Here is a 17,465-nt window from a genome sequence, read left to right on the forward strand (position 1 = left end):
AAGGGCCTCTTCCCGACAACCCTGGCCGTTGGTTGTCGGGGTCTGCGGGCGGGGGGCTTATCGGAATCCGGGAGCCCCCTTTAAGAAGGGGGCCCCCGGATACCGGCCCCCCACCCTATGTGAATGAGTATGGGGTACAATGTACCCCTACCCATTCACCTGTGAAATAAAGTACAAAAAAAAACACAACACATGGAAAAAGTATTTTATTGCACAGCTCCGGGGGTCTTCCGTCTTCGGGGGTCTTCTCGCCGGACTCCTCCGCTATGTGTGTGTAGCTCTTTTGCTAGCGGAGGAGTCCGGCTTTCTTCCTCCCCGCCGCCGGCCTCTTCTCCCGACTTCGGGGGTCTTGTCCCCCTCTTCGGTTCTTCTGCCGGGCCACCGCGCCTTCTTGTAGCTCTTTTACAGGCGGTGGCCCGGTCTTCTGTCGCCGCTGTCGTCGTCGCCGCCGCCGCCTTCCGTTCTTCTTCTTCTTCTTGTTCTTCTTCTTCTCCTGGAGATGTTGACTCGACGATCTCTCCGGCCGGAATGCCAGGGACACGCTCCGCTGCCACTTATATAGTGACAATGGGGCGGTGTCACATGGTATATGTCACATGGGTTGGTCACATGGGTTGATGTCACATGGGGACTATGACATCGTAAGGGGGCGGGGTCACCATGTGACCAACCCATGTGACATATACCATGTGACACCGCCCCATTGTCACTATATAAGTGACCGCACAGCGCGGCTCTGGCATTCCGGCCGGAGAGATCGTCGAGTCAACATCTCCAGGAGAAGAAGAAGAAGAAGAACAAGAAGAAGAAGAAGAACGGAAGGCGGCGGCGGCGACGACGACAGCGGCGACAGAAGACCGGGCCACCGCCTGTAAAAGAGCTACAAGAAGGCGCGGTGGCCCGGCAGAAGAACCGAAGAGGGGGACAAGACCCCCGAAGTCGGGAGAAGAGGCCGGCGGCGGGGAGGAAGAAAGCCGGACTCCTTCGCTAGCAAAAGAGCTACACACACATAGCGGAGGAGTCCGGCGAGAAGACCCCCGAAGACGGAAGACCCCCGGAGCTGTGCAATAAAATACTTTTTCCATGTGTTGTGTTTTTTTTTGTACTTTATTTCACAGGTGAATGGGTAGGGGTACATTGTACCCCATACTCATTCACATAGGGTGGGGGGCCGGTATCCGGGGGCCCCCTTCTTAAAGGGGGCTCCCGGATTCCGATAAGCCCCCCGCCCGCAGACCCCGACAACCAACGGCCAGGGTTGTCGGGAAGAGGCCCTTGTCCTCATCAACATGGGGACAAGGTGCTTTGGGGTGGGGGGGCCGCGCGGCCCCCCCTTCCCCAAGGCACCCCCCATGTTGAGGGCACGCGGCCTGGTACGGCTCAGGAGGGGGCCTGGCCGGCCGGGTAGCGTGCTCGGACAAGGGTCTGGTGTGGACTTGGGGGGAACCCCCACGCCGATTTTTTTCGGCGTTGGGGTTCCCCTTTAAGCCCATTCCAGGCGGCGGAGCCCGCGACGTCTCCTTCGCGGGCCCCGCCTACCTGTACACGCGCTCGAAATGGGCGGATTTGCCTCCTCCTTACGTGGGCGAGTCCGTTCATTTCAAAAGTTGAGCGAACTGTTTGCCCAACCTTGTTCGTCAAACAGTCCGCTCGTGTGTGGGCAAGTCCGCTCATGCAAATTTTGAGCGGACTGTTTGCCGAAACTGTTTGACGAACAAGGTTGGGCAAACAGTCCGCGCGTGTGTACGCGGCCTTAGATGCATTGACCTCTAAACCTGTACCTCTTTTGTTGGGCACCTGTGCTCAAAACAGCTGTGCACATTTAAACTCTGACACGTGATATTGCCACCCAGACTAATATTCCAGTGTCTCTACTGCAATTGTACTTGTAGGCAGGTGGGGTCTCTTTTGAGGGTTGCTCCTCCTACTGGCAGAGTGTCTTACATGGGTACCCCTTGTATATAAGATGAATGGTGGATTGAGGAGTGCTCTGGTGAGGGCTGCCATTTCCTCTTTCTTCCTCCTTCTGGGGTGGGGTGGCCAGCATGTTGAGAAGAATTATGTAAGAGGACGTAAAATCCTTAAACCAACTGCCTGCAATGTCCCTGAATGCTAATTTAGCTATTGGATGTGGAATTTTTTACAAGCCATGATTTGGAAATTATTGACACCATAATCTAGACTGTTCTGTTTGTCATCTTATGTAAGTAAAGAAGTGTTATTGCAACTGAGAGCCCTTGTGTTGTGATCTGGTGGAGTAAGGTATTATGTACAGGCTATACCTGGGAGTGAGTTGAGTGTTTTACTAGTGCAAGCCTGGTCAGCGTTGGAGTGGGTGATGTGGAGGAAAATAAGCCCCCTGCTTGATGGTGAGAGCAAACTCCCTTGTGTAGTATGCATCAGGTGGCCCAGGTCCCCATATTTGATGGACCCTGCATGGTCAACTGGATTTTGAGAGCTTCTGTCTGAACCACATGCCAAACATAGGCCTATGTGTGTGAGTATTCCAGGCGGAAGGGGTTACCTGTGTGATGACCAGGAAGGTGGGGAATAGAGGTCTTGGACCAACATCTGTGCATGTTACAGTATGTGGTTTGAGCGGAACCTCCTGTGATGACCTGCAACCCTGTCTGTTAGGAGTTGTTTGTGAAATAAGCTTGGTCCCATCTACATGCTTGTGGTAGTGACACTTTACACAAGGTTCCGTGGAGAGGCAGCAACACAGAAGAAATCGGAACGTCAGTCATTTTCCTTCTTGGCCATAGTAGGCTGAGAAGGAGGCTGTACATAAAAAAAGTTATGCAAATAAGGGTATAGCTTTAAGTATGCTGACCTATAGTTTACAGCGGGGACGAGAACCCCCAAGTTATAACCATGCTCCTGTAAAGGAATCAATAGTCAGTAAGCATTTCATGAAAGGAAAGGACATTGACTATAAAGGCACAGAGAAAGTAGACAAAATGCCTACACAAGAAAAATACAAAACCCTTTACATACACTTTAGGGAAGTATAAGTGCAATACTTATAGACCTCTATTATGACAACAGAAAAAAAGGCCTAGTGCACTGGGCACAGCACATACCCCGCTGGGATGTTTCAATTAGACGGACCAGTGAGTATTTAAAAAGTATAAATTTTTATTTATTTTTTTGAAAATAAATTTGTTTTAAAAAGTATATGTACAATATGAAATCAGACAGAAACAGTATTTTCATATATACATCACAGTACTGACTCAGAAGAGGCTTAAGACATATATTATATTGAGAATGACGCCGACATGTTTCAGACTATCCATCCTTTTTCACAGGCATTACAGTCATCTCATGTAAATATGGTCTATAATATAAGCATAATCAAATTAGTCACAATTGCAGCAAAAACATAAAGGTGTGTAGCTCAACATATTAGCCATGGTGTGTAGCCACAAAAAGATTATATATACTCACAAACCAGAACCTTCCTCTATAATCAACAACAGGGGGTAAAGTTACTATGGTATAAACTGATGTAAACACGAGCTCGGAGTCTTTTTCTGAGTATGGCAGCTTCCTGATCAAAAAAGGTGTTGGTTGAACAATTCCGTCGAGCCCTCAAATGTTGGGCAAATGGAATGGAGTTAAGTAGAGGTTTGGGATGGAAACTAGATGCTGCCAAAATGGTGTTCCCGGCAGTAGGTTTCCTGTATAATTGACTCTGTAGATGTCCGTCATTGTCCTTGATGATGGTCAAATCTAAGAAAGATATACTAGAAAGGCTATGTATCATAGTAAATTTGAGATTCAATGTGTTATGGGAGTTGAGGTAATGAAGGAACTGGTGTAATAGATCAAGAGAGCCATTCCAGAGCAGCAAAATGTCATCAATATAGCGACACCATGTCACAATACAGCGACTAAAACAAGCCGCATCGGTATCCAAAAAGAGTAAACATTCCCACTCCCCCAGGTACAGATTGGCGTATGCCGGGGCACAGCAAGTACCCATGGCAACACCCTGTACCTGGAGGTAGTGGGAACCATTAAATGGAAAAAAAGTTATATTTAAGGATAAATTCCAAAGCTTCAACAATGAAGTCAATCAACTGTTCAGAGTATAGATGTGAGGCCGATAGAGCGGATGGTTGAAAGGCCTAATTGATGTGGAATGGAGCTATATAGAGCCTCCACGTCAATGGCAACCAAAATAGTGTCACCATCGACATGGAGGTCTTTCAAGGTCCGCAAAAAATGAGTAGTGTCTCGAACATAAGAAGGTAGAGCTACCACAAGAGGTTTCAACAATTTGTCAATATGCTTGCTAAGGTTGTCAGTGAGGCTGCCTCGGCCAGATACAATTGGTCTGCCGGGGGGTCTTTTAAGATTTAAATACTACCACCTCAAATATTCCACCTCAATGCTACCTCACCCCCAGGCCTCAATGAGGCGTTCAATTTCAAGCCTTTTCTTGAAGGTTTCCAATCTGGGGCCTGCGAACTTGATTTGTAAGGCCAATATCTGTCCTTTTCATGATATGTCCATGCTTTGGTTAATTTGTTCCAGATTTTATACTAATGCTGGTAGCATACCATATTCCAATATCTGAAATAAACTTGGTTTGTGATGCCAATATTTGTCTCCTCTATGTGTCAATGTTTTTGCTAACACAATATAGACTGCATGCCAGTGCTGTCAGTACATTACATTTAGTATTCCATATGTTCATCTACTGTTAATACACTTTGACTTTTTCTGTATTGTACAATGTATATTGTGATTTGTCTTATTGTACCACCATTACCAATTTGTGTCTAATTTCACTGTTTTATGCTTGTCATTCCAGATATGCACTGATTTTGACTCCAGCCTGCACTTCCCTCTTGTCACCACCAGGGAGTTACTGATGCTACCTTACTATCTGCATATTTTTTGCAATTTATTCTTGTGCACTGTGGGTGGTCTTATTTTAATTTATGCTGTTGGGCACTATCACTGCCTGGTGCGCAGGAGACTCACTGGTCCCCCATTTCCTTCGGGGGGCCTTGTGGTCCCTTCACCCTATCGAGCACAGTGATTTCACTGTGTTCCACCTTGGAGCGCAGATAGGCGGGCTTCTTGCACGCTAGTGATGTCACGATGCGGGACGCGGCCCCGCCCACAATGGGGCGTGGCCCCCCGCTGTCTCATCAGGGATCTCCTCGGATGGACTGTATGCAGCCAATGGCGCAACAGTCCATCTCATTGGCTTCAGATGTGGAGGCTGCCAATGGCGCCTCTCTACAGCTGATTTCATTAGCATTTCTTGCTATTTAAGGCCTGCACCCATGGCGCTCAGTATGCTGTGGGTTGCATGCCGATGGGATTCTCAGTATATACTGCATCTAGGGTGAGCAAAATACTCCATGTTACTCAGGGGTCAAGTCCTGGGGAAAAAGTGTGGAAACTCCCACCCAAGATCCACTCCCCCACCCAAAAAAAAAAATTATACGCTCATATGCATGAACGCTTCAAAAGTGGTATTTTTCATCCAATTTTCGTATTGTGTGCATGAAGCTTAACTGTTAGTACATAAAAAAAAAACAATCCTCAATAAACATAAATACAGTAATTCTCTGAATAATCAGCATTCATTCAATTGTGCTTCCATGCAAATGTGAACATCCTGTTCTGATCTTTATTGGGGAATTTTATTTTGTATATAGAGTGAGAGAGTTTATGTGGTGAGTTTCTGCTTAGGAGATGTATGTTAGCTTGGGGAGCTGCAAACTCTGCAGGGCTCCAACACGCACTCGCTGCTATTCCAACCCTTCACATATTACCACAAAAAAATCCCTCCTGGCATTAAACTTTGCCAGGTATTGTGCTCAGCTTACCACCCCAAACTGATGTTCCTCCCTCAGCTCACCTCTCTCCCTGCATGTCATGTGAGCAGAATAGCTGATTTACCCATCAGCTAGACCTAGACCTAGACCTGATCTACCCATCATCTAGCTGTGATTGACAGGTAGATTGAAGCAGAAGCTTTCATGGGGCCCCCTACTGGCAATGCTTGAATGGTCAGGTGTGCGGCACTTATTATTGCGAGCTGTGTCGGCGGCTGCTGGTGTAGCACCTGCCACACAGCTCGCATACATCAAAGGCTTGCAGGACATGACTGCTAATGGGAACTGAGTTCCTGTTGTGGAAAAAGTACAGGAACTCTGTTCCCATGCGTTCCCGCAGGATTTGAGCCCTGATGTTACTTTTGACTAATGATACTATATGCCATTTTTATGAATCAATTTATCCACTTATTCATAGAGGACTCACTTTCTTACTTGCATCCTTTTCATTAGATACATTTATTTGGACATTCAGTCAGTGGAGATCTTGCAGCGGTCAGTGTTCAAAACTACAATTACCGTATATACTCGAGTATAGGCCGACCCGAATATAAGCCGAGGCCCCCAATTTACCCCCAAAAAAACTGGCAAACTTATTGACTCGTGTATAAGCCGAGGGTGAGACATGCCTGTCCATCCCTGTGTGTGTGTCCGTCCATCCCTGTGTGTCCGTCCATCCCTGTGTGTCCGTCCATCCATCCCTGTGTGTGTGTGTGTCCATCCATCCATCCATCCCTGTGTGTGTGTGTCTCCATCCATCCATCCATCCATCCCTGTGTGTGTGTGTCTCCATCCATCCATCCCTGTGTGTGTGTGTCTCCATCCATCCATCCATCCCTGTGTGTGTGTGTATCCATCCATCCGTGTGTGTGTGTGTGTGTGTGTGTGTGTGTGTGTGTGTGTGTGTGTGTGTGTGTGTGTGTGTCCAGCCTACCTGTGTCCCGAGCCTTTGTCTCGAGCCTCCGTCCCGTGCCTTGCCTCCTTGCCTCCGTCCCGTGCCGTGCCTTGCCGCCGTGCCTTGCCTCCGTCCCGTCCCGTCCCGTCCCGTGCCGTGCCTTGCCTCCGTCCCGTGCCCTCTTCGTCGGCGCCTCGGCGGCCATTGTAAAATTCAAAAGCTGCGCCGCCGCCTTCGCCTGTGATAGGCGGAACACTGAATTTCCCAGCAGCCTGTGTTCCGCCTATCACGGACATCGTATCATCCTCGTCCGTAGTACGAGGATGATACGATGTCTGTGATAGGCGGAACACAGGCTGCTGGGAAATTCAGTGTTCCGCCTATCACAGGCGAAGGCGGAGCCGGAGGCGCGGCTTTTGAATTATAGAATGGCCGCTGTCTGTCTGCTCGACACGCTGATCGAGCGGGCAGACAGCGATGACTCGAGTATAAGCCGAGGGGGGCACTTTCAGCCTCAAAAAAGAGGCTGAAAATCTCGGCTTATACTCGAGTATATACGGTACCTGCGCTGTGTCATGCTGACGCTTTTCCATCAGTGGCACATAGTTACATCTTACCCGCAGTAGAACCAACACCTTTTTTGATCAGGAAGCTGCAATACTCAGAAAAAGACTCAGAGCTCGTGGTTATTTCTGTTTATACCACAGTATCTTTACCCCCTGTTGTTTAATATAGAGGAAGGTTCTGGTTTGTGAGTATATATAATCTTTTTGTGGCTACACACCATGGCTAATATGCTGAGCTATACACCTTTATGTTTTTGCTGCAATTGTGACTAATTTGATTATGCTTATATTATAGACCATATTTACATGAGATGACTGTAATGCCTGTGAAAAAGGACGGATAGTCTGAAACATGTTGGCGTCATTCTCGAAATAATATAAACTTTTTAACATATTTATTTAAAAAAAAATGTTTTCTCAATAAAACTTATACTTTTTAAATACTCACTGGTCCGTCTAATTGAAACATCCCAGGGGGCATGTGCTGTGCCCAGTGCACTAGGCCTTTTTTTCTGTTGTTTGCTATTTGGGGATGAGACAGACCAGCTTTTGACACAGTCACTCTACACATATATTTTCTTCTTGACCTCTATTATGACTAACATAAATTATAATACTCCCGCTGGAAATCCCTTTATCTGCTTTTGTGTCCAGTAGGATGATCATCTTTGCTCAGCCACTATCCAGGCTCAGCATCTACTGAGTTACTAGCTTTTTTTGTGATGACAGGATCATGTCCATCCTGGTATCTGTGAAGTTCTTGGTTGGTCTGGTTGGGGATTATAAATACATGAGGAAGAAGAATGGGAGGGGATGCCAGGGTTAGGATCTACACACTGTAGTATGTAGTTGGTGGAGGATTGCTAATCAACATACCCCTGAGTGGGACCCTTCAATTGGATGATGGACATGGACTCGGATTATTCCCTATTTTGTCAGTAGAGGGCCTCTTGATTTAGTGAAGGTATGCACACCACAGCCCTATATGGAAGGGCATGGAAAGAATGTTTTGCATCAATATGCCATTATGTGGACTGATGTTCTGTTACTGGATTTCAAAGGAAAACTGTTCAAATGCAGCACGTGGTCTGATCTGTGTATACTAAGATGAAGAGCGTGAGTACTAGCTGGTGATATTTCAGGGTATAAGAGTAATGGAAAGTTGTGGGAAAGAGGGGCAGCCAGCTCGGGATGGCCTGACCACAAGTAGCCAGCTGTGGTCAAGCTAATTAAAATAAATGGGCAAAAAGTGGTGTTGATTTTGTGGTTTGTTGTCCTCTTAGTCAGATAATGCATATGCTTACTGTATGTGTGTGTGTGGGTATGCATTATACTAGATCCCTCGGCTCATCACCCAATGCTTATCAAGGCAGATGTTATTTCTTATGTGACCAGCCTGCTAGTTCAACACCTAGCCCTCTTCTTTTCCTAGGTTTGGATTTGTTATGACATCTCTAGATGGGTACAATGCTACCATTTTGCTTGCCATAATTCCTAATGAATACTGTAAGTGTTTCTGATATACTATTATAATCAATGCCAGCTACCTCAGCATATTTTAGGAGGGGCTCTTAGCCCAGAATGATAACTTATTTTTTCCATTTCTCTGAAAGCATACCAAAGTGAGTTTTACTGTCATTCGGCACTATCAAGCTTTCTCCTACAGCTGATTCCTTTCCCACAAGTCAGCTCTCTCAGCTGCCAAACAGTCTGCTTCATAATCAGTCCAAGTACTATTCACTCAAAGAAATGGAAAAAGATATTTTAGTGTGCAGATACACTGCATGTTTAATTTAAACTCTTTATATCATAGGTATAAGGGGTAGAGTATACTTTGCATACTTCTATTCTAATCCATTTTATAATCCTTGAGAAAAAATAGAATTAATGCATATCCATTCCATTTCTTAGACCATAACATGTACAGACTAAAAAGCAGCATCATATTCTTGGCTTGGGAAGTTCCCCATCCTATTATATCCTTTTTAACCAATCCAGACCCCTAACGAGTCTGTGCTAGTCTACTGATAAATATAGGCCATTTACATCTGGAAAAAGTTGTCAAGAAATAAAGACAAATGTGAGATTTTGTAAAAGTGATTTTTAGATGTAATAATTCTTTACAAACAGCATTTCCTTTGAACAAAAAATAACCCAACTTCATAAAATATATATTTGGCATTGCCTCCTAAGGCACATTTTTGGCTAAAATCAGCTATAGATATATGTCTAACACAAAAAGAGGTACAACCTTACAACTTAAAGTGTATCTAAACACAAAAAAGTAATATATTGCAGTTTACCAGTCCTCAACCCTGCCAGTAATGCCCATCCTGTTTTAGGGGCAGTTTGCAACAAAACGTGTGGCAAACACAAGTTCAATACTTGTTTCTGCATCACAGGTTAACACATTGCCCTTGCAATCTGCATGCAGGTGCCAATGCTTTGAAAATGGCACCCTAAAATGCAGTGCATTTGTGAGCACCAAATTGCATGGTACTGCAGCATCATGTACTTTGGTGCAGTGTGTTTTGGAAAAATAGTGCTTGCAGTGCGTTTTCCACAGTCTAGTGCATTTTGCAATCCATTGACATGAATGGGAAGTAAAAACACACAGCACGAGAATGTGTTTCTGTGTAAACAGGCTTACTCACTGTATTATATCTATGAAGTAGCAGAGTTGTCACCCTAGGTCAGCCTTTCTCAACCAGGGTTTCGTGGAACCCTTGAGTTCCTTCAGAGGTTGCTAGGGGTTCCTTGAGCAATGAACAATTTCTGCATCTCAAATGAGTAACTAATGATAACAGTGATCTTTTTTGCTAACTGTAATGGGGATTCTTCCCAATGACCAAAATGTAAGGAACATTCCTCCCAATGACCAGCACAATACTGATCTGTGTGCTGTAGATATAGTAATTATTAGCAGTGGTTACCTGAACCCAGAAAGATGTTCCCCAGTGTTAAATAGGTTTGGAAAGGCTGGGCTGTTTATTTGAACTATAAACACCCCCTCATGCCTCATCTAAATTACATAGAGGGGAGTTCTTTTGTACTGCAGATGACAAAGCTGTGAAAGCAGATAATATTTTCTAATATTTCAGTTCAATCCAAAGGAAGTTTCAAAGGCACTGGAGTTTTAGCCCTTGTACACACGGTCGGAGATTCTGACGACCAAATCCGTCTGAGTTATTCCGACGGATCAATTCCGGACGAGGTCCGGAAGTGATGTTGCATACACACGATCGGACCAAGTTGTCGGAATTTTCGGTTGCCAAGAACGCGGTGACGTAAGCCGCGTACAGCAGGACTACAAAACGGAAGTTCAGCACCACGTCCGGCACCCTTTGGGCTCCTTCTGCTGATCTCGTGTCTATCGCATGTTAGTAGAAGTTTGGTGAGAGATGATTCGCGCTTTTCAGATTAGTGATTCAGATCGCTACTGCTCTTCAGTTTCTGCTTGTCTTTGCGTATCTGATAATCAGTGCGTGCAGTCAGTAAGTATTTGTTTCTCATTGTGGACTACATCTTGGTATAGTACACTTTGATTTGCATTTCTTATTGTCTGCTTGCTTCTGCTATTCAGTTTGTTCTTTCAGGCATTGCTGTTTATCAGTGCTTTCTGTTGTCCGTTCTGACCAGCCAACCGTTTTGAAACCATGTTTCGTCTACGTACTCGTAGAGTTTGTGCTGTGCAGGGGCTTCGTGTTGGGGTTCTTACTTGGACACAAGCCCAGCCCATGAACAGGGAGGGGAGGCGTTTGTGGACCAAGAATTGGTTGCGCCAGCGTGACCAGTTCTCACACATGCCTTTGCTCCGTGAGATCCGGGAGAATAATCCTGATGATTTCAGGAATTATCTCCGGATGACGGACCCCGTTTTTCACCGTTTGCTGACCCCTTATATCACCAGGCAGGATACCTGCATGCGGCAAGCCATCACTCCGGAGCAGAGGCTCATCGCCCCGTTGCACTACTTGGCGACTGGGAGAAGCCTTCAGGACCTCAAGTTCTCTACAGGCATCTCCCCCCAGGCTCTGGGGATCATTATTCCAGAGACCTGTTCTGCCATCATTCAGGTCCTGCAGAAGGACTATATGAAGGTAAGTTTTCTCCTTTAACATTACATTCTATGTATTTCATGATTGCTAATGTCTTGCATTTCTTTCCTCATTCCCTAATTACCATCATTGCAATATGCTCTAATTCATATGCTTTGCCCCTTTGTCCTCATGCATATTTGCCTCACTAACTTCCCCACCATGCTCTTCTTGGCCCATAAAACTATAGTCTAATCACTTACCAATGTCTTTTGTCAGCTCCATAGTATTGCTTTCCCCTAAACACCCCCCATAATGTCTACAAATATTATGTGTGTGCTTCAATTCATGCAGAGTGACTTTTTTTTTTTTTTTTTGGTTGTGCCAAACTCATTAGGAACCCCCCTCCCTCAACTGCTAGCTCAGCTGATGGCAATCCTCTATCTGCTGACTTTACCAAACCCAATACACACTCTACCTACCTTTTTGATGGTCACATTTATGGATGAATTCACCTAAGCATGTAGTGCAAGGGCCTGCCTCAATACTTTCAAATGCTATTTTTTTCCCCCTATTAATTATCTTGATATGTGATAGCAGAATGTCAAAATGTGCTTCCATTTTGGTTTCTTTTTGGTATTATGACACTTCTTACCTGTCCGGTGGGCTGCCAATAGTGTAACTAAGGAGGGGCTTTCCAAAGTATCACACATTATTTAGGCATTCAGCTCTCAATCAAGTGGAGAGGGTTACCTGTCCAAAACATCCCCCCCTCATTATTTAGCAAGGGCCCATCAGATGGGGGGGATGGGGGGGTGATGACTCTCATAAGGGGACCTTAGACTTTAGGCTTTAAATACTCAGTTCCCAAAATGTTATACTAATCTTGGCCAAAAATGTTTGTGCCTAATCTGCTTGCAATGTTGATTTGCAAAATTACTAATTTTTGTTCTTGTTTCACTCCACAGTGTCCTTCAACGCCACAGGAATGGCAGAGTGTGGCCTCCCACTTTGCCAGTCGTTGGGACTTTCCCAATTGTGGAGGAGCAATTGATGGGAAGCACGTCCGCATCGTCCCACCACCCAACTCGGGGTCGTACTATTATAATTATAAGGGGTTTCATAGTATCGTGATGTTGGCGGTGGTGTCTGCGACATATGAGTTTTTGTATGTGGATGTGGGGCATAATGGACGGATGTCGGATGGTGGAGTGTTCGCACGGACGGAGTTCTATTGGCGTCTCCAGAGTGGCAGTCTGGGCTTGCCACCCCCAGAGGAGAATCAGGAAGGACTCATGTTCGTCTTTGTCGCGGATGAGGCATTTGCCCTGGCAAACCATCTGATGCGGCCTTTCCCGATGAGGACCCTCACCCCAGACCAGAGGATTTTTAATTTCCGCCTGTCCAGAACCCAAAGAGTGGTGGAGAACACTTTTGGTATACTGGCCAGCAGGTTCCGCCTTTTTCTAACGCCTATTCACATGATGGAATACAAACTCAATCACGTAGTGCTGGCCTGCTGTGTTCTGAACAATTTTCTAAAAAGACTTTCTGTGAACTATGTGGTCTCAGTTGGCCAACAAGAAGCAGACTTGCTGGAAAATGATAACCTCACGGGCCTTGAACCTGCTCATCCTGGCTTGCCCCCCCAAAGCGCCCATGAGGTTAGAACCCAATACATGGACTACTTTGTGGGTAGGGGGGCCATTGATATGCCAGACTATGTCTGAGAGGCATTTTCACAATTAATTATTCTTTGAAACTCCTTCATTTACTGTTTGGCTTGGTTTTAGGTGTCTCCTAGGTAAATGTATGTTTTTTCTTGTTGTGCCTTTTTCACCAACAGTGCAAACCCAAGTTCAGAGCGAGATGAGGGGACAGTCTCTTCTTCAAATAATGTTATTATGTTGTGGGTCTGCTACACACACACACCTTGTTTTTGGTAACTAATGTATGTAGTGCATTACTGACCAAAATCGTGCTCATTTTCAGCACCATGGCAGGAAAATGGCATGATTGTCCAAATTAGCACATCACTGTGGGTGTTTTTTACTAAAGGCACATCCACTATGCACTACAAGTGCACTGCAAAAGTACACCTGAAACTGCACTTGGGGTGCAAAGTTGAGTTTCCTTTAGTAAATAACACCCATTCTCACCGCAATCAAAATTTTTACTCCAAATACATCTTTGGCGCAATGAAAAAGGAAGCCACACATTGATGATAAATTAACTTTTTAATCCAAGCACATTCACATACAACAAACCAACAAATTGTGTGTATCAAAAACAGTCTTTCAGCGAATTTTTTTTTACTTGGTGTTTTTGTGTAAACAGGCATGTATCAAAGCATAACATACAGAAGACAGGAACTTACAAAGTTCAACTTTGAAAAGTGAAGACAATATCAGACATGAGTATGTACAAACTGGGCTGATATTGCCTTCATCACATGGGGTGTCACCCCTGGAAAATCCAAATTTGGAAGATGCACAGAGTGTGTCAACATGTGCTATCTCCCATCATGGGGGATCAATGTACATGTTTTGGGGCTGCAACCCCTTCATCTCAGCCACTTTACACAAAACACGTACATTGATCCCCCATGATAGGAGATAGCGTATGTTTACACACTCTGTGCATCTTCCAAATTTGGATTTTCTAAAAATACAAAAGTTGTGGTTTAAAACACAAAAAATAAAACCCTAGATAGTTTGGGCTGTTTCACACTCTCCCCAAAACATCAATGATGTTCTTCATTTTATTTTTAACATCATTGATGTTTTGCTGTATATTTTCCAAATCCCGATTGCACCCCATTATCTCCCCAATCAGGATCTGGGCACTTTCAAGGGTAAAATGGGATTCTTCTTCCACATCACCTACAAAACAAATCAAAAAAACACACCATGTATTAAAAATATGGTGATATACATTGATGAGCTTACCGGAATCTGTGTTCTCCGACACTCACCTGTTGTGGTGACAATTTGTCCAATGATCTCTCCTTCCTCCTCCTGCTCCTCTGCTTCTGGTTTTGGAATTTGGCCTTCTTTGGAAGGGGTGGGGTCCCTGGTGTCCTCATACTTGCCGAGTCTTCTCTCCCCTATAAGACTGTAAAAAAAGAATAATTAGCACACAGAGGGCAGAATTAGGAATATGAAACATTGCTTGGAACTGTTGTACAATTGTTTTTTTTGGCCCGAGCTCCAAGGTGCGAACATTATTGGGGACACTTTTTTCAGCTGGAATACTTCCCTGCAGAACGATGTTTCTTACGAACGAATGAAACTATGAACTTGAAAGTGGCCATTTTAAAATTCACAACATGAAATCAAAGCACATGGAGCAGTATGCAAGCAAGAATAATCATATGAACACACGACAACTACTTACTCTTTTGAAGAACACGCTTGATCCTTCTGTACTGATCGTGCTCCCTCAGTTTCAGGTCTGACCAGCGTTTTCTCAGTTGATCCTTGGATCGGCATACCCCAAAATTCTTATGAAGACTCTTCACAACTTTAGTCATGATCTTGGCCTTTCTGATATTTGGGTTTGGGTAAGGTCCATACTTTCCATCATAGTCGGTCCTCTTCAATATGTCAACCATCTCCAACATCTCTCCAAAAGACATATTTGAGGCCTTAAATCTTCTCTTCCTGGATCGGGACGTTTCAGGCTCCGGGCTTTCCTCACCCTCCTCCTCGTTAGTGGAACTGTGATTGCGCACCTGCATTCTCTCCGCCATGTGCTCTCCCCACTGCGCCGAAAGCGAAGGGGCGGGGAATAGTCTAGAAAGAACGTCAGGGGCGGGCGGAGTTTCACGCATGCGCACTGTATATAAAACGCAACACGCGTGTGTCGTCCGTACGATCTGGGAACAGAGTGAGGCGCGTACGCAACGATCGTGCAAACAAAGGTAACATTTTTAACTTGGTGCATCACTAGACTAGACTGCTTCTATCTAGGCCAATGTTGAGACAAGATTAGGAGGGTTTTTCATGGCATTATTAGTATTTTAGGGTTTGTCTTGTGTTGTGTCTTGCAGACAAGATGGATCCATTCCAAAACCCCAATTTTATGGGGCTATTCCTCGAACTGTACAAGGAGATGCCCTGCCTGTGGCAGATCAACAACCAGTTTTATTACGACAGAAGAAAGAGGAAGGCAGAGCTGGAGAAACTTCTTTCTTTGGTGCGGATCATGGTCCCCACGGCAGACATGGCCGATGTGACTAGGAAAATTGGTGTAATGAAGAGTATATATCTCAGGGAGAGAAAAAAGCACCTGGAGTCCTTGAGATCAGGAGATCCAGATGTCGTTTTTTACCCCAGGATGGTTTACTTCCAGAGGCTGCATTTTCTGGTAGACCAGGGGGTACCCAGGCCACCACTCTCCAGTCTTCCTTCAAGGCTTCCTTCACCCCCAGCTGAGGCTTCCAACGTCCAACCTGGGCCTTCCAGGCAGCAACATGTGGTGGTGCCCAGCTTGATACAGGTATTGCATTGTTGCACATATTTCTTGTGTTACATTTAATGATGTTAACTAGATGTTCTTATTGATCAGTAAGTTGTGATTTAGCAAAGTGGTTTACATCTCAATAGACAGTAGTGACCAAAAATGATTGGGACGGGAATGAAAAATGCTGGGCTCAGAATGATAGTCTGTTGTATTTGGTAACATTCAATTTGCAAAAGTCATGAGCTAAAAATGGTGTGCAAAAAACTAAAACTATGTCCCATTTTCATACACAGAAAGACCTCAGCCAGGGGAGGCTGTGGCAAGTGGCAGCCAGGAGGTCGACCAACGCCCTCCTTCTTCTCCTCCTACAACAACTACAGGAGCCCAGCCACAGCCTCAAAGGATGCCTGGTGGGAAGTGCCTAAGGAAGATGATAGAGTGATGGCCTGGGTTCAGTCTGGTCTGCCAGAAGATGCAGCCTCTTGAGGAACCACATCCTGGGGACATAGATGGCATCTGATTTTCCTGTTCTCTAGGACTTCTCGACCAGACTTCTCTCCCTGAGATATGTACTCCTCAGGCCACCAATTTTTCTTTTTATAATTAGTTCATGTCTGCCCTGGGGGCCAAAGGCTGCACCAAAGTAACAAGTTTCTCCAGCGTTGCCTTCCTCTTTTTATCTTATTGAGACCAAAATAAAGTTTTTGTTTGTTTGATGAAATACTTGCGTATGTGTTTTCCTTCCAAAAGGACAGTTTATTTGTGAGCAGGCAGGTACATTTCACAAAAAAAAGTGAAATGAATAACAAGGGGTACCAACACTAAACAACCTCCTGTAGATTAAAAAAGAAAATCTAAAAAATATAATAATGTTTTTGTGGTAAGTTTACACACAAAACACACCCCAAAAAATGGAAAGATGAGCAAACTGTCAAAAAAGGAGATGTTTAGGAAAAAAATAAAAATAAATGCAGCCAAAAAAGAATAAACAAAATCTAAAATTGTGTAGATGTGACGAATTCAAAAATTGTATTGCCGAAATGAGTAAAAAAGTCAGGAAATACGTTCGGGAGAAGTGTGTGTGACTATGAGCATCAAAAGAAGTTCCTTCTTGCAGCATTGTAAAGAACAAGAGAATGCGCTTCATGAAAGAATTTTTAACACTGTAGCGTGGCGAATGTGCTATATCGATTAGGAGCAGTAGTTTTACATGAACGAGCGCTTCCGTGTCGGAATTTGAATGTGAGCATGCGTGGCACCTTGTCCGTCGGAGTAGGCTACACATGATCGGAGTATGTCCGATCGGAGCATTTTGTCGGAAAATATTTCCGGCAAGTTGGAAAAGTTGGTCCGACGGATATTCCGACGGAAATAGTCTGATGCAGACCACACACATATCCGACAAAACGCTCCGATCGGTCACATTCCGACAGAATCTCCGACCGTGTGTACAAGGGCTTAGAAGGATCAAAGGTCCTTTTCTGTACTTGCAGAAAATGTCTTTAGTCAGAAAAAAAATAAAACAAATGAATCCACCACATCTAAGGACTGGTAAGCTGCAACACATTACAGTTTTGTGTTTTGATCTTAAATGTCCTTTAAGGGATACCTTGGGTGTAACAGCCAATAGGAATCTTTTTGT

Source organism: Lithobates pipiens, unplaced genomic scaffold (assembly GCF_037356315.1).
Source record: "Lithobates pipiens isolate NorthernLeopardFrog02 unplaced genomic scaffold, aLitPip1_a1.2 Scaffold_8, whole genome shotgun sequence".
In the NCBI taxonomy this organism is placed as follows: domain Eukaryota; kingdom Metazoa; phylum Chordata; class Amphibia; order Anura; family Ranidae; genus Lithobates; species Lithobates pipiens.